This window comes from Corythoichthys intestinalis, chromosome 2 (genome assembly GCF_030265065.1).
Source record: "Corythoichthys intestinalis isolate RoL2023-P3 chromosome 2, ASM3026506v1, whole genome shotgun sequence".
Lineage (NCBI taxonomy): Eukaryota > Metazoa > Chordata > Actinopteri > Syngnathiformes > Syngnathidae > Corythoichthys > Corythoichthys intestinalis.
In genome coordinates this window covers 15,528,658-15,547,383 of record NC_080396.1, presented here as the reverse complement: position 1 = coordinate 15,547,383, position 18,726 = coordinate 15,528,658, and the positions used below count along the sequence as shown (strand labels likewise).

Below are 18,726 nucleotides of genomic sequence, written 5' to 3'. Positions count from 1 at the left end.
AAAAATCACATTTAAATCAACACAACGTAAAAACCAAGACAAATGATCACATCTAATCACAGAATAAAAATAAATAAATAAAAATAAAACAAAAATAAAAATAAAGCAAAAACTACTACTACTAATAATCATTGAAATCAGCAATGGAGATAAGCACAATAGGAATAGAAGGCAGGTAGGTTGAAATATATAGACAGTTATGGATATGCAGTGCCAAACAAAAGCGTTTTTAGCCCTGATTTAAAGGAGCTAACAGTTTGAGCATACTTCAGACGTTCGGGTAACTTGTTCCAGAGGTGAGGAGCATAATAACTAAATGCTGCCTCACCCCTCTTGGTTCTTGTTCTTGGAACATGCAGAAGACCCGTTCCAGACGACCTTAGGGGTCTAGATGTCTCATAGGAATCTAACAAGTCAAGCATGTATTTTGGTCCAAGGCCATTAAGTGTTTTGTAGACGAGCAGTAGTATTTTATAGTCTATCCTTTGACTCACTGGAAGCCAGTGTAGCGATTTCAAAACCGGTGTAATGTGGTCCAGCTTCCTTGTATTTGTGAGGACTCTGGCTGCAGCATTCTGTACTAGCTGCAGCTTCCTGACTGATTTTTTATCAAGACCTGTAAATATGCCGTTGCAGTAGTCCAATCTGCTGAAAATGAATGCATGCATAAGTTTTTCCATGTCTTGTTGAGTCAGAAGCCCCTTAATTCTGGTTATATTTTTTAGGTGGTAATAAGCGGATTTAGTGACGGACTTTAGATGGCTATCAAATTTTAGGTCTGAGTCAATAATTACGCCAAGGTTTCTGACTTGATTTGTAGCTGTTAGTGACATTGTGCTAAGTTGGCTGCTTATCTTTGACCTTTCCTTTTTTGGCCCAAAAATGATCACCTCTGTCTTCTCTACATTTAACTGGAGAAAATTCTGGCACATCCATTCATTGATTTGACGAATGCATTTACTCAGGGAGACTAAGGGTATGGATTGATTTGGCCTGCTTAACTTCCATTCAGTCATGGCGGTTTCTAATTCATCAATGTAGTACATGGACTACGTGTCGCTCTGGGCTCACGCAGCTAATGGCATGGGATCTAATGTAGCACATCCAGGTTTCTATTTGATGATATCTAATGTGTGCGCGAGAGAGTTGGCATGGGATCTAACATACGACATCTAGGTTGCTATTTGATAATATCTAGCGTGCGCGCTGCGCCGCTAGAGTGTTTTCTGGCCACAGAAGTCACTTCTGCTCATTACTGCACAACACCAGCATATGACATTCGACTTTCATAAACAGAACGAGTTTGAAGTACGGCGCTCTTAATTTGCCACTCATTGTTCATCATGAAACCATGAGTTTGCTTAGTCTCCCACGGTCTTAACCTTTCTGATCCCATCGGCGCTACAACAGCAGGCGTTAGCTTACGCATGCTAATCGTTTGTGAATGACATGTTAGATGAGCAGCGTAGTAACGCGGATATGCGTTGTATTTTACATCCTTAAAATTGAAGACGAAGGTGTTAATTTCATTTGGTAATTTTGAGACAAAGACATACAAATGTCATGCATCGGGATTTGGGAAGTTAGCTCACGTGGGGAGGACAGTACATTTGCGTCCAAGTGATGCCAGTAGATGGTATCGGCGCCCTAAATGTTGGTACTCGTCGATACCGATACCACCAATTTGGGCCGGATCGGCGCCCCCTGCCGATACTGGTATCGTTGCAACTTTAGTTTGTACCAAAGGTCAGAAGCTGTGTTTTTGACTCAGGTTTGTGTCACTTCATTTGTTTTTAATGTTAGATTCCAAATATAGTTCTCGTCCTATGTCTGGTTGGGAAATAGGCACACCAGATGATTTTTTTTTAATGGTCATGCTCATTATTTTAGGGCCCAATAAGAACAAGTGGAATTGGCAATAGTCTGTACCAGGGGTGCCCAACTTTTTCCTGCCTCATAAGCTACTTTTCAAATGACCAACTCAAAAGGATTTGCAGGATTTTTCGTTGGCTACCCACTGTGCTATGCACTGTCAATGGCCTGTACAGGTTTTTTTTAATGGACTGAGGAAGTGAAGCATGAGAAACAAGGAGACATATTGCACAGATAGAGGAACTAGAGTGTTTGCCTATTTTCTTAGCTACTTTTTACCTGTTTCGAGTGCATCAGCATTTATTTACTGAGGCTGCGTTTGTCCCACAATGGTTCGCTCGCAAGAGGTGCGATTATCAGTTTTTAAATATTTTCTCCTTTATCTTAATTCTAAGAAATTTGTGATTTGCTTTTTTAGATTGTTTGGAGAAACCATCTTTGACAGGAAGGACATTCATATGAGGTCTTGTCTTTTCCTTTAAAGTCCCAAAAAATTGGTACATGTGTGGCAAATTTATCCCTAATGGCACTTTAGTGCAGTGGTGGATGAAGTACTTGCTTTGTTTTTACTTAAGCAAAAGTACATATACAGGTGCAAAAAATTACTTAAGTAGAAGTACACATGTATTTTTAAAAAAATCTCAAGTACAAGGGTATTTGCTTTAAAATTTACAAGTAAAAAGAAAGTATTTTCTCCCAATGCAAAAATGTATATGTTTATGGCGCAGTGACGTGCGGTGAGGTTCATGGTTGGTGAGGCACTGACTCCTTTAGTGTCAGATTTCCAAATATATAAACCAAAAAGGGTAGCTTATTCAATTGGCTACTGGTTATTTCATATCTCATCAGCATTCTTCACAAAACACGCACACACGGTACATATTATCGATATGTAAAAGTAAGAAAATAACATGCATTTGCGATAATTCATGCAACATAAATGAGAGTAAAGAGTGGTGTACAAAACCACAGAATTCAATTCTGACCTTTAGTGAAATATTGTTGTTTTTAAAACTTGTAATTCTGATACTTTAATCAATTTATTACAGATTGCTAAACAAAAAGTGTGAAAAGAAAAACAAAGAATATTTTATTTAAGGCCAAAATTTAGTTTTTAAATATTCTATTGTATTTTTCTTAGTCTAAGCTCTTTTTAAATTTTTTTTTTATAAGATTGAAATGAAAACTGTTTGTGGTCTTGCACCTGTCCTTCACCACAAAAACCGCCGTTACTTTGGAAGAGCATAGGTTTGGTCTCAACATTCGTAGGGACGATATAACAGCATAACCTGCATGTAGGTACACTTTTTGCTGGGGACGGGACATTAATAAGACCAAACAGATTGGATGAAGGGGGCAAAGGGCCACATTTCTCATGTATATGAACCTAGTTAATTAATAGGCAAAATGATCAATGCAAAATAAATCCTTATCTACTGATAATAACTTTTATGTGCATTGGTTCAGTTGATACACTGTTCGATTCAAACCTTTGTTTTCAAAAAATACTAAAGAAACATTTTGAAAACTTCCTGAATAAATGTCTGGTTTTTATTAGCATAAACATAATGAAAATAATTTACTTAATAATGGTAGGGTCAATTCTATCCTTACAACATATGGAACTATTGAAAGATCTAAATTCTCTATATAACTGAACATTATATCATGCAAAAAAAGGTAAGGTTGCTTAAACGTTGGTGGGGACAATTTTAGCATCCTGAAAAGTTGGTAGTGTTATGTCCCTACCGTCCCTATGCAAACCTACGCCCTTTTTGTAAAAGTCCTCCTTATTTTCCTTTACCTTAAAAAAATCTCTCCGCCTCAATGGAGAGGATTGCTTCAATTAGATCGCTGTGTTCTATTTGACAAGCCAGAACACACAGTGGATGTGTCCAAATGTGTAGCTAACCTTTCATCTTTCTTAGCAAAACCATGTAATCGTTCTACATATATTCCACGTTTACAAGAGCTTACACGCTCATCGTTACCACGAAATGTTAACTCCTGTTTAGCTAGGATGCAGGTTGCATTAATGAGGTATTTCAAACTCTTTACCTTAGCGTTCTGGATGCTACCGTTGAGCTTCCGCTGTTCGTCAAAGCCAAATCGATCCTTGAGCTTCCCAAAATTTTTAAAGCAATCAGGCTTTGAATGTGAGTGGTCGAGCTCTCGTGTTTGCTGAGGCTTCGTGGTAGTTTTTTAATGTCACAATATCTCGTGTTAGTCCAGACATTGGCACAAGTTGAGAAAAAAAGGCAGGGAAAGCAGCAAAGCCGATTTTTTCGAAGGACAGCCACATAGCCAGTCTTTTCGGGTGTACCAGTCCGTTTGAAAAGCGCGAGTTATCTTCTGTCCCGTAGTTTGAAGCAAACCTTTTAGCTCCGGTGTTTTTAATCGCGTCCACTTTTGACGGAAAGTCCAGTTTCACGTACGCCCATTTTCAGTGCGGCAGAGTACTATCTGCCGCAAGCTGTGCCTTTTCACTGCAGTTTTATTTCCCATCAGCAAAACTAAATATGTCGCTAACAAAAATTAAACTTTAAGGATTAAAGACATTAGCCAGACTGTGGAAAATCAGGTCAAATAAACGTATCTGGAAACATTATAATGGCGACATGCAGATGTACGGCAACCAGCACGTTCCAATTCCATGTATCAACCCAGTTTGTTATGGATTGCGCAATCACAGGTGAGGCTTTACTCGTTGCTGCCGCACCTCTCGTTTCATTTCGTTATTTGAACAGGAAATGGGCAAATTCAGCGATTTTGACTATAAAAAATGTTTGAAATGAGTCATACATAAAGAGCAATGGAGAAATATTACTATAAATTTGATGCTATAATTATTTTTTGTCATGATGACAGGTGAGGCTCTGGCTCACCTGCCTCCCCTGACCGCACGTCACTATGGCGGAAAAGACATGACTGAAAAAGCAGTTTCTGCTCTTGCACTCATCTTTTCAAGAATCTGCTGTATTTTAAGCCAAAACAATAGATAGATTGATAAATAGATAATTGATAGAACAATATGTCTATATGCTGCCATAGCAGATCGATGGCGCATTAAGCCCCAAACTATTTTTAATTTGTCCTTTTTACCCTGAAACTCCTCGTTTACAGACATCGAGCAACCGCTTTTGTTTCAACCCAGCCATAAAAAAAGGTAATTAAGTATATTTAATATTCAAAATGTGATTTTTGGCTTTGAATCATTTATTGATGTCTAATATTTCGTTTAAAAAAAAATCGACTAAAAATTATTTACTCGCATATTTTAAACTTATAAACAAATTACGTCACAATGAAAAAAATGGTGTCTGTAAAAAAAAAGTCACGGATATCTACCTCATAACTATCGCTTAATTGTTTTTTTTTTTTTTTTTTTTTTTTTTTTTTTTTTTATTACTGTCGCATTTCCTCCAAAATGTTAGCCGATAAATAATCGATCCAAACAAAGAAAAGTTGGGAAAAAAAATGTTTAAAAGGGTAAATATATGAAAAAGAAAATCTCGACCACTCCTTGATGTCTTCGATTTCTGCATCGCGACCCTTGTTATATGACCATGTTTCACCCATAAAATCCCCCAAAAATCCAGCTGTGGCCATTCACAGCTGTGTCTTGACACTCAGTGATACATGTAACATGGAGTTTTTGGATTGAAACAAGTACGCGATAATATATAAGTCATGGCGTCTGTAATTCTGCTCTCAGGTGCTCTCACCTCCAGATAGGGTTTTGTTGTTTAAAAAAAACTTTAAAAAAAAAAAAAAATGCCCGACTTTTCAAAATTTTTCTTCCCCCAGAAAATTGAGATTTTAAGCTTTCCAGCGATGTATCACACATGCATATCGGACAATTTTGAAAGTTGGCCAAATTGGGGGTCTCAGAGCGGAACTTCAAGTCACCTGAGTGTTTTCCGCCATACATATATTGCGGAAAACACTCAGGTGACTTGTTCGGCATATCGGACAATTTTGAAAGTTGGCCAAATTGGGGGTCTCAGAGCGGAACTTCAAGTCACCTGAGTGTTTTCCGCCATACATATATTGCGGAAAACACTCAGGTGACTTGTTCGGCTCTGAGCCCCGCAATTTGGCCAAATTTCAAAATTGTCCTATATGCATGTGTGATGCATCGTTGGGAAGCTTAAAATCTATTTTCTGTAGTCCATAAACAGTGTTTGAGACACCTTCCATTAAGAACATCAGACACTGTGTTCAAAGAGTACACTGGTCACAAAGTGCACATGAAAGGAATGACTGACATTATTGTGCAATGCAATAAGAAAACTGCCAAACTTCCAGTGTATGCCACAAAAGGGAATTTTGCTTCCATCATGGGACGACTGTGGATTAATACACTTCGTGTAAATTTGCAAGAAGTTTGGCGGCTGGCTGTCGGTTCTCACAACTACAAGTCATCCTGGAAAAGAATGAAGAGGTTTTTCATGAGGAATTGGGCAGCATGAAGGACATTACAGTGAAATTGCACATTAAATCAGGAAGCAAACCTGTGTTTATGAAGGCTAGGACAGTGCAGTATGCAATTCGTGACAAAGTCGAGGCTGACCTGGATGCGTTGGTCAAAAGGGTTGTTTTGGAACCACTCACCACCAGCGAATGGGCGACACTAATTGTGCCAGTTCCGAAAAAGAATGGCGGAATTCGCACATGTGGAGATTTTAAGGTGACTTCGAATCCATTGCTTTGTGCAGAGCAGTATCCGCTTCCGTTGATCGATGGTTTTTTTGCAGGTCTGAGCGAGTGTCAAAAATTCTGCAAAATTGACCTCAACCAAGCTTATCTGCAGATGCACGTGGACATAAAATCATGGGAGTGGTTGACAATTAATTAATTATTGTGGTGCTCTCTCCATGCAGTTCTGGCTTACAGGAGTTACTCTCATCATGTTCTAAATTTTGGTGACCAATTTGACATCAAATACAATGCAGAGAAAAGTAACATTATGATTTTACGATCTAAAGAAGATAGAGGGGCTGTATTCCCTTGCATGTTTCTGGGCAAAAAAGCGCTGAATGACTGCAGTGAGGCTAAATACCTCGGCCACTTTATAACTGCTGATTTGTCAGATGACAGGGACGTTCACCGTCAATGCAGTAAACTTTGTGCACAGGCTAACATGCTTAAAAGAAATTTTTTTATGTGTTCCTTCCACGTGAAAATATCACTGTTCAGGGCATATTGCGCACCATTTTACACTGCTCACCTTTGGACCAGGTACTTAGCTAAGTCCATACAGAGGCTAAATGTAGCCTATATACCCTAGCCACCGACGTCACAAAACCACGTGCTCGCTGTGTGGTTCCACCCACTTGTCCGTCATTTTGTCTCTGTATTAGCATTGTTTTCAATTGATCGAGGAATTTAAAATGCATTTCATGGAAGACCCGGTGCTTTCTGATGCCGTAAACTCACTGGATGTGTTGCATAAAAGGCGTTATGTGGAAAAGCTTCGTTCTATACAGTCGCCAGATCCATATTTGATGCCCAAATCGATGTTTTTCGACCCACTGTCTTCGCCCTGTCTGCCTGACATCTGCTACGCTGATATTTACAATTATCTTGTCCACACAAAATCAGCCTATTCTCACGAAAATTTGAAAAACTTCAAGAGCTTGGATGCTTATAAATACTTCGTTGCTGGTTGGGTGAAACAGGTCCTCGTCCACGAAAATTCGGCAGGAATCTATCTTGTGCTTGGAAAGGTGAGTTACGAAATTTTCAATTCAAAATCTTTTGATATTGCTAACATCCACTGTCAAGTCTAATGTCTTTCATGTCATTTGTCAATGGAGTTAAGGCTTTTAATGTTTATATGGTTTAGCGATAGCACTCTCACTACTTACATACGTGTATGTTGTCGGCGATTAGCCTAGCAATGATCTTAATTGTGGTTATTTGTCAGCCCCGTAGACGAGGCCAGTTTCTTTCACTTGGTACCAGCTAAATATTATTCAAAAAATAACGATGGTGGAAGAAAGGGAAGTCACAAACATCTTGAATTTGAAACTATGTCGTACTACGTCGTATGTTGTCGGCGATTAGCCTCGCAATGATCTTAACTGTGGTTATTTGTCAGCCCAAAACCCTCTAAGTATATCTTAAATGCATCTTACCGGATATAAAATGACTACTACATAGTCTGTGGTGATTTTTTGGTGCCCAGTTTTCACGTCGAATTGCAGCCGTCCATTTCGCTCTCTTTGGATCCCTCGGAATACGGTAAAACTTCAAGTCTCTCCTTCCATCTTCTCTGTTAGTGCAACCAACAGCCACACACGCCTTCACCATTTTGATTATTAATGTTAAGGAGCAGAAAAACACGCCGTAAATAGGAGAAATGTACGTAGCCGTAACAGGTTAACACTATGTTTTGACGGACAAGTGGGCGGTACCATTCAGGAGAGCGGAGTTTTGACGTCACGTGGGTAGGGTCTATAATTATACCTTGAGGCTGTTATTGCGGGTGCCTAGATGGTACAGGCTCCATAAGCGGATTTTAAGGGGGGGGGCAGGGGGGCCAGGCCCACCCTGGTGGGCGAAAAGTGTCATTGCATGTAATTGACTTTCCTATATATATAAAAGTTGTAAAGCAATAAAACTGCAACAAAAATAGATGAAATGAACAACAACAACAAAAAATTATAATGGGTCAAAATTATTTTTTGAACAGATCATGTGACTAGCAACGTAGACGGTCATTTGCTTTGCATGAATTTTTCCCCAAAAAGGGGAGGGCAATTTTATTTTTCAAATGATTTTTTTCTTTGATTGAAAATGTATATATATATTTTTTGATTGAAGCAACTTTTTGGGGATTAAATGATTTAGACACAAATGTCCTACCTATGATATGACCCAAAAAAAAAAAGGATTGCTTCAATCAAAGAAAACTTTTTCAATGAAAAATTAAGTGTTCAAACGCAAAATTTTCAATCTCAAATATTTTTTCGCATTCAAAAACTTTGAAATTTTTTGATTGATTTTTATTTTTGGAAATATTTTTTTGAAGCAATTTATTTATGTTTTAATTGAATAATAAAGACAAAAATGACCTAGCCAAAATGTGGCCCAAACACAAATCAACATTACTTCAATCAACCCCCCCCTGCCCCCAGCCCCCCAAAAATCAAAGAAAAATAGCTTTCACATGCTTTTTTGAGTTTTAAATTCATTTTTGCATTCAAACACTTTTTTTTTTTTGTTTTTTTTTTTTTGATTGAAGCAACTTTTTTTTTTGTTTGAAAATATCTATTTTGATTGAAACAAAAATTTTTTTTAATGGAAGCAACTTTTTTCTGATTGAAAAATAAAGACACAAATCTACCTCCATATGGCTCCGCCCAGGGGATCCAATTTTTGACTGGGGTAACTACATTGGCACGACACCGGCCGGCGTACCATATTCAATGGATGACAATCTTGGCAAAAAGTATTGCCTAAGCAGCCTAATTTAGAATTCCCCTCAAGAATGATGGGAAACAAAAAAACACTCATTGTCAACTTATTATAAATATTCTATAAAGTTTAATTTTATTGCTGACACTGAGTTTCTGGGTCATCAACATGTTGTGCCCCCCCTGCCCTAAAAGTCAAATTCCGTCTATGGGTATAGCGCCAGCCAATTATTTTTCAATTCTGGGTTACCCACCTTTAAAGCGCTATTAAAAAACCTGACGTATAAGTTCAAGTGTCGATTAAATGAGTCCAAAAATAGTACTTTAATGAAAATAACAGATCCTAAAAATAGTTATTGATGTAGGTCAAGCATGTGGCGCCACTGGCGTAAAAGCCTGTTTATTGTGCACAGATAGTTTGTGCCTTTTTAATGTTCTTCTTTTGTAGTTTCTGTTTCTGTGTTTTCTTATGTCATTTTCTGTTGGTTTGTGTGCTATGGACACTCTAAAGATCATATATATACATACCTGTATATATAATTAACACGCACAAGGGACTTTTCAAATATCGCAGATTACCTTTTGGCATCACGTCTGCTCCAGCTCTGTTTCAATGGGCTGTGGATCAAATTTTGAGTGGATTGCCAGGAGTACAATGTTACTTGGATGACATTCTCTGCACCAGTGCCAACGACGAGAAGCACCTTCGCAACCTGGATGCTGTCTCAAAAAGGCTAAGGCAGGCAGACGTCCACTTATGCACTTTTAATAGGCAAAAATAAATCCAGCTCAACCACTCGTCACTCGAGAGTACAACGGACCACGCACACATGATCACACTTGACTCCCTAAAAAGTAGGCAGCAACTGAAGAATACGACGAACACAGAGGCACCACCATGTGGTGGATGTCCTACGGAACAAAGATCGCAGAAGTGACCTTTTACATATTTGCTCTTTGATCGTGATGCGTTGTTTTGTTATTCTTAATGTCATAGTATAGACCCCAATCACCAACGTCACACAATGACGTGTCGCTGTATTGTGCCGCCATATTGTCCGTCATTGTGTGTCCGTATTCTTAATGGTGTCAATTTATCGTGCATTTTGTATTGCAATTCATGGAAGCCCCGGTGCTTTCAGACGCCGTAAACTCATTGGATGTGTGTCATAAAAGGTGTTAAGTGGAAAAGCTTCGGTCGATCCATTCGCCAGATCCATATTTGATGCCTAAATCGATATTTTTCGACCCGCTGTCTTCGCCGTCTCTGCCTGACATCTGCTACCCTGATATCTACACCTATCTTGTCCACAGAAACTCAACCTATTCTCACGAAAGTTTGAAAAACTTTAAGAGCAGCACTCTAAGCAACATTACCCCGTGTGACCCTTCCAATTTTCTAAAATGGTGACAATCAATTAAAAAAAAAAAAAGTTGACGGCGATGGCCGACGCTTCAAGGCAGGGCCGGCCCAGCCTATACGCAGACTATGCAGCTACTTAGGGCCCCTGACCACTAGGGGTCCCCCAATCTGGCAATTGTTTAATTTATATTCTATTTTCTTTACTACAGTTTGCTTTATTTGACTATTGTGAGTTTTGATACTTGATTACAAGCTTAAAAAAATAAAAGTGCTTTCTTAACTTCTTTCTTTCCTCTTTTAGAAAAAGGTTTGGCGCTATCTACTGTAAGTACTGACAATCATTTGGGGTGAGAAGTTTGAAGTATGCAGTGCAACAAAATCTGATTAATATACAAAATATGGACGAAATGGGGGGCAAAAAATATGGGCCGCTTTGCATTATTTTGTTTAGGGCCCCCAAATGGCCTGGGCCGGCCCTGCTTCATGGATAGGTGGGTATTGGACTATTTCTTCAATAAATTACGCAACAACTTTGTTTGCCTCATTTGCAAATAGACAGTCGCCGTTTTCAAAGAGTTCGATGTGAGGCGATATTACCAAACAAGACACGCTGACATGTACGACAAGATTACAGGGAAAATACCCAGCGAGAAATTAAAGCAACTTGAAGCTAGTTTAATTTCACAGCAGCAGTATTTCGCAAGAGCCCGAAGGTCGAAATAGAACGCCACAAAGGCGAGATTGTTGAAATTATGAATTAAAAAATAATAATAATAAAGCAAATGTGACACACAGAGATTGTTGAAATTATGAATTAAATAATAATAATAATAATAAAGCAAATGTGACACACAGAAGGGCTTGCTAAAATTTGTTTAAATATATTGCTCAATGTAAATCAGCCAAGGTAGCCCCCCACATTTTTACCACACCAAATCTGGCCCCCTTTGCAAAAAGTTTGGACACCCCCTTTTAACTGATGATCCGTAGACGAGACCAGCTACTTTCACTTGGTACCAGCTAAATATTATTCAAAAAATAATGATGGTGGAAGAAATAAACATCTTGAATTTGAAACTACAGTATGTTGTTGGCGGTTAGCAACTGTGGTTGTCAGCCCAAAACTCTCTAAATATATATTAAATGTATCTTACCAGATATAAAATGACTACAACATAGTCTGTGGTGATCGTTTGGTGCCCAGTATTCTCGTCGAATTGCAGCAGTCCATCTCGCTCTCCTCTTCGGGTCTCTCGGAATACGGTAGAACTTCAAGTCTCTCCGTCTGTCTTCCCTGTTACTGCAACCAACCGCCATACACGCCGTCACCATTTTGATTATTAATGTTAACGAGCAGAAAAACACGCCGTAATAAGAGGAATGTACGTAGCGGTAATGTGTAAACACAACGAGCTGAGGGACAATATGGCGGATCAAGTCAGGGGGGCGGAGTTGTCACGTCATGTGATTGGGGTCTATAGTAACTTCCTTCCTTTAATCTTTCATGAACCATGTTTGTCTTTGTTGTAAAGCACTTTGAGGGCCTGTTAGGTTTTTGTAAAGGGCTATAGAAATAAATTTGATTGATTTGATTGTATAGTTTCCGAGTGAGCAAGGAAAAATGAATTTTGGACACCATCTGTGGAGTATCTCGGACATGTGATAAACCAAGAAGGGCTACACAAGGCTCCATCAAAGACAAAGGCAATTGTGGATGCACCGGCCCTAGAAAATGTGAGTCCGCTTAGATCTTTTTTAGGTCTACTGAACTATTATGGACGGTTTATTCCCAATTTGGCATTGTTCTTAATGAATGCTTACAACAGATGTCATTTAGTGTTATTCGGCAAATTATCTCACTTTTGAATGGATGTAAAAGATTTGAGCTGGACATAAATGGAGTTAGTAACATAATTTGCCAGATGACACTTAATGACATCTGTCATAAGCATTCAGTAATGCCCATGATAGTGTCATGTCATAATTATGACTGTCTTATGACAGTCTTATGACGCTGCTGTCAAATAAAGTGTTACCAAATACCATAACAGTAACTGAATAAATAATTAGCACAGAACATGAATTTTGATTGCTATTTACATCTATAGTGCTGCAATGCATGCTAGGAGGCATGTGCTGCCGATGAACCCCCTCCCAAAAAAATCAACAAATAAGCCGCACTGGACTATAAGCCGCAGGAGTCAAAATGAAGGAAAAAAGTAGCGGCTTATAGTCCGAAAATTACGGTATTTGATACTTCACAAAAATGGAACTTAATATTTGGTACAGAAACCTTTGTTTGCTATTACAGATACCAAACGTTTCCTGTAGTCCATGACAAGGTTTGCACACACTGCAGCAGGGATTTTGGCCCACTCCTCAATATAGATCTTCTCCAGAGCCTTCAGGTTTCGGGGCTGCTGCCGGGCAACACGAACTTTCAGCTCCCTCCATAGATTTTCTATCGGGTTCAGATCTGGTGACTGGCTAGGCCACTCCAGGACCTTAAGATGCTTCTTACGGGGCCACTCTTTAGTTGCCTTGGCTGTGTGCTTTGGGTCGTTGTCGTGCTGGAAGACCCAGCCACGACCCATCCTCTGGGCTCTCACTGAAGGAAGGAGGTTGTCAGCCAAGATCTGGCGATACATAGCCCTATCCATCCTCCCCTCAATACGGTGCAGTCGTCCTGTACCCTTGGCAGAGAAGCAGCGCCAAAAAATGATGTTTCCTCCTCCATGTTTCACGGTTGGGATGGTGTTCTTGGGGTTGTACTCATCCTTCTTTTCCCTCCAAACACGGCGGGCCGAGCTTCGACCAAAAAGTTCAATTTTGGTCTCATCCGACCACATGACATTCTCCCATTGCTCCTCTGGATCATCCAGATGGTCAGTGGCAAACTTCAGACGTGTCTGGACATGCACTGGCTTCAGCAGCGGGACCTTGCGTGCGCTGTAGGATTTTAATCCATGTCGGCATAATGTGTTTCCGATGGTTTTCTTCGAGACTGTGGTTCCAGCTCTCTTCAGGTCATTGACCAGGTCCTGCCGTGTAGTTCTGGGCTGATCCCTCACCTTCCTCATGATCAGTGATGCCCCACGAGGTGAGATCTTGCATGGAGCCCCAGAAGGAGGCAGACTGACCGTCAACTTGAACTTCTTCCATTTTCTAATAATCGCTCCAACAGTTTTTACCTTCTCACCAAGCTGCTTGCTTATTTTCCTGTAGCCCATCCCAGCCTTGTGCAGGTCTATTATTTTATCCCTGATGTCCTTACACAGCTCTTTGGTCTTGGCCATTGTGGAAAGGTTGGAGTTTGTTTGTTTGAGCATGTGAACAGGTGTCTTTTATACAGGTAACAAGTTCAAACAGGTGCAGTTACTTCCAGTAATGAGTGGAGAACAGGAGGGGTTCTTAAAAAAGAACTAAGAGCCGAAATATTTACTAGTCGGTAATGTATCAAATACTTATTTCATGCAGTTAAATACAAATTTATTATTTAAAAATTATACAATGTGATTTTCTGGATTTTTGTATTAGATTTTGATTAGATTTAGTTGAAGAGAATTTATGATACAAATTACAGACCTCTACATGGCTTGCAAGTGGGAAAACCAGCAAAATCGGCAGTGTATCAAATACTTGTTCTCCCCACTGTATAATTACACTGCTAGAATCATCGCAATCAGTGCTGGAGTAGTGTCTGATCTTCCCAACAATTGGGCTTCAGGTGGCTTGTTGCGAATCTTCTGGCAAGATGAACCACTTTTTCTGTCTCTTCTATCTGTTTATCTAATCTAATCTGGCTTCCAGTCGAGTTTAAAATAAAATTTAAAATCCTCCTTCTTACATTTAAGACCATTAATGGTTTGGGGCCATCTTATCTCACCGATGCTCTGGTTCCATACTGCCCCAACAGAACACTCCGCTCTCAGAATGCAGGTCTACTGGTAGTTCCCAGGGTCTCTAAAAGTACAGTAGGAGCTAGAGCCTTTAGCTACCAAGCTCCAGTCTTTTGGAATCAGCTTTCAAGTAGTATTAAAGAAGCCGACACAGTCTGTACTTATAAGGTTAGACTAAAAATGTTCCTATTTGACAAAGCTTATGGTCAGGCTAGTTGAAATTGGACTAGACTCACAGTTCAGTCTAAGCTGCACTAGAAGCTATAATGCTGGGGGAAGTACAGCCTGTCCCCTGTTTCTCACTCTATCTACCGTCACACTATGGTGAGGTTTTGACGTGTCTTGGTAAGTTCTTGTTTTATTTTGAAAGTCTTTCCCTCCTTGTTTCAGAGCACTTGCCCTTCCTCATGTGCTCCCTAATCCCCAATTGGTTCCTGTCATGATCCGCTGCTGGTTAGATTTTGTTGGTTTCAGAGCCAGCTGTGGGAGCGTTCTCAACGTCACACCGGCAGCGGGTTCCAGCTAATCAACACTAATATATAAACGGTGGCGAACCAACACAACGGTGCCGAGAGATTAGTTTGCTGGTTGCCATTCGCACATACTGCTTTCGAGCCTCTCCGTATTTGTCATCTAGTTCGTCAGACGTCTTAGCTTTTTGACCCTCTACCTTGTGCAGGTATCGAATGTATTTTTGTTTGTCTTTTTGGCTATCTGCCCCATTGCTCAGTTTTTGCGTTTTTTGATCCCCGTCGACCTATATGTCAAGGACCCCTTTTGTTAGTCCCCTTTTTCCGCGTTCGCGAGTCGTTTTGATTGTGATTATAAATCCCCGAACGCTTCCCCTCTGTTGTCTGTTTTTCGGTCCAATCTTGTTCTCCGCATTCGCGGACTGTAACAGTGCCACCTGTTCCCCATTACCTTCTGCGTGTATATATAGTCAGTCCCCACTTTGTTTTGTGCCAGAGTGTCATCGTCTGCCATCGTGTCACCCCAGCTCACTTCTTGTCCACAGCCACAGAAGAAAACCCAATCTTGAAATTTTTTGTAAGCATTCCTGAGTTTGTTTCCTACTTTGTGTTTGTGATAACATTTTTGGCTTCCTTGGTGAAGTGAATTTTTGTTGAAGAACCTGCCTTCTGATTGTGAATATCTTGTAAGCATTTCTGAGTTTGTTTGCTACTTAGTTTTTGATAACGTTTTTGCCTTCCTTGATGAAGTGAATTTTTGTTGAAGAACCTGCCTTGTTTGTTTTCACCTTGAGAGACATTGTTAAATAAATCATTTTTTGCTAACCAAGAAAACGCTGCATTTGGGTCCTCCCTTGAGTCCAGTCGTGACACCTACCGCTTGTCTTTATTTCTCTTTTCTAATTCTAATATCTAGTTGACTAGCCTCTTCATCACTAGTCACCCGGTGTCGCCCCCCCTCCCCTCTGGGGGAGGGGCTATTTTTCAGCCGCAGCCTCCTGACTATCCTGACCCCAGGCTGGATGGACATCCTCGTTGCCCCCAGTCTCATCTGGCTAGATGGACCCCCTCTTGTTTCTTCACTCCATTGCATCTCCACAAACTGGACCTCCTGCTGCTAATACCCACCATCAGTCCTGGTGCATCTATAGCCAGTCCGTCCTGGAAGTGGATCTCTCCTGACTGTGGTTCTCCCAAAGGTTTCTCATTTTTCCCAAAGGGTTTTTGGAGTTTTTCCTTGCCGACATGGAGGGTCTAAGGTTGGGGGATGCCCAGGACATGAACTTCATCTAATTCATCTACTGTTTCTGACTGTGTATCATATTGACTCTGCAAAGCCCTCTGAGACAACCTTGTTGTGATTTAGGGCGAAACAAATAAAATTGAATTGAATTTAATCCTGGCCACCCAAAAAACCTTCTCGCCATTTCTTTCATTTTAACAATACCACTGTGACCTGCATGCAGATGCAAAAGCATTTTAGCACGCAGTGACTTTGGCAGAATCACTCTCCTCCCCTACAGCGAACAACCCAATTGAACAGAAAGTTCCCACCTCCTATCCAAAAAAGGTTTAAGACTGGTGTTCTCACATTTGGTTTGTCCTTTAATGGCGTACCGCACGCAGGCTATTTTTAGACCGTGACGTCGCATCGTAAAGCGGAAGTAAAGCCGAAGTGGGACATTATAGACCCGCCCTCGCATAGAAACAAAGCAAATAGTGCTACTTATCTCCGGTAATCTTTCAAAAACGAACATGCTGATCACGCATTGCTTTTTTTGGAACTTAGAGAAACGACTCTATACATTACGACACATGAAGGATGTTTTCTTCATACATTTCCGGAAACCAAAAACTCGGGAGGAAAAAATGTGAAGACCGAATCAACTTGCGCGGACTTTAACACCAGCTCGGTGAATCCATTCACATTTCATATGCAGTAAACATTATGTTGGGTTGGCATGGTGTTTCAGAGGACAAAGAGGTAAGCCATTTTTATATTTTTAACTTATTTCTTTAGCGTAACGTTGTGCCGTACTGCTTCTGTCTGACAACGAATGACCTGAAAAGAATTACAATGGTATCTGACTGCCACTGTTACCTTTATTTATATATATATATATATATATATATATATAAACAACTTTAGTAAGGGGGAAGTGTAAATAAATTATAGGATTAAGATGTGTTATCAATGAAAAAATTAAAAGTGCTCGTTGGCTGTCACTGAGTAGCATTTGCGATCGCTACACAAAGCTAACTGAATTACCCCAAAGAACGGTAAGAGACGTAGGACAACCAGAGGATATATAAGAAAGACAGGGCTGATGGTAAAGGATAGCTTGTTGAAACAGAATGTCATTGTCAGTCGCATCGATAAAAAAGCTAAAGCTATGCTTAGTTCGGCTCGTTTTTTTCGTCGTTTTCAGCCTTCGACACTAAAGCCATCTCTTTAACTGAACATTTTTATGTTCTTCCACATCTTTGCCAGTCAATTTGGCACCAGGCATATCATTTTCAGAGAGAATTCGTAGGTTTAGCTCTGTAAACATCTCCTTCGTACACGATTTACATTCATTTTCTATTAGAGTAAACGGTGGCTTGTCCCTACTTGGCAACAGTAGCTAATGTCATAAATATTAATGAGCGGAAGTGACGTGTTGCTTGCGGTACGCCATTACCATGTCCATGACGATTGACAGTTTGGGGTCGTTTCGAGTTGCATGTTTCACTTGCGAAGCTGAAATTGGTGCATGTTCAACATTTCGGAAATAGAACAGAGGTTGGTTCATGTTTAGTGACAGGAAGCAACAACCTCGAAAGTCTATCAGCATTGCAATGCTAATTAGATTTACGATACTTGATGTCGTATGAGTGAGCTGATATCAACAAAGCCCACCTCTGAAGACGTTCAGCAGCCAGCGAAGGGATTCCTGCGTGAGGTCCCAAAATCGTTGTCAGTGGTCTGTGATCCGTTAACAGAGTGAACTAAATATTGGTGGAACTTCCTCAGACCAAAAATAATGCTCAATGCTTCTCGTTCCAATTGGGCATTGTTTGACTATGTTACGTGTTCTCAATGCAAAAGCAATTGGTCTTTTATCACTGTTCGGGAACACATGAGAGATTACGGCACCCAGTCAATAGGATGACGCATCGCACCTCAGTTGTATTGGATATGAAGGGTTGAAATGAGTGAGTACCTCTGTCGCAATCAGTGTTTTTCGCCTTTAGAAAAGCTTTGTTACACTCATTTGTCCATTTCCGTTTTTCATCTCTGCACAACAGCTCATGTAATGGTTTAATGCCCTTGACAGTGTCATGTCATAATGACAGTCTCATGGGGCCACTGTCAAAGTGTTACCAAATAACATAACTAGCAATAATGAAACAACTCGAACAATAACTGAATAAATAATTAGCACAGAACATGAATTTTGATTGTGATTTACATCTGTTGTGCTGCAATGCATGCTAGGAGGCGTGTTGGACAACAACAGTGTTGACAGCAGGTTGCAGAAGAGATTGACTGTCTCCCCCAAGCGAGCAGTGATGGCCAAATGAAGCTTCTTGATGCAATGAAGCTTAACAGCCAATTGGTTCAAAGCTTCATGGTGATTCATTTGTTCTTCTGACCGTCGTATGATGCCGCAGTCTAACCAGTTAATATCTTATGGTGTAAATATCCCATAATACAGTGA

General features: G+C 40.1%; 1 protein-coding gene across 3 annotated transcripts in view; it reads left to right on the top strand.

Moving 5' to 3' along the window:
* Positions 1–12,166: 12,166 nt before the first annotated feature.
* LOC130930991 (IQ motif and SEC7 domain-containing protein 1-like) overlaps positions 12,167–18,726 on the top strand; it is a 343,354-nt gene continuing 336,794 nt past the window's right edge. The window contains exon 1 of one of the 3 annotated variants that reach the window (XM_057859405.1): positions 12,167–12,390. The gene's annotated coding sequence lies outside the window, so the exon portion shown is untranslated. The remainder of the gene's footprint in view (positions 12,391–18,726) is intronic. The other 2 variants (XM_057859412.1, XM_057859451.1) reach the window with 2 other exon arrangements.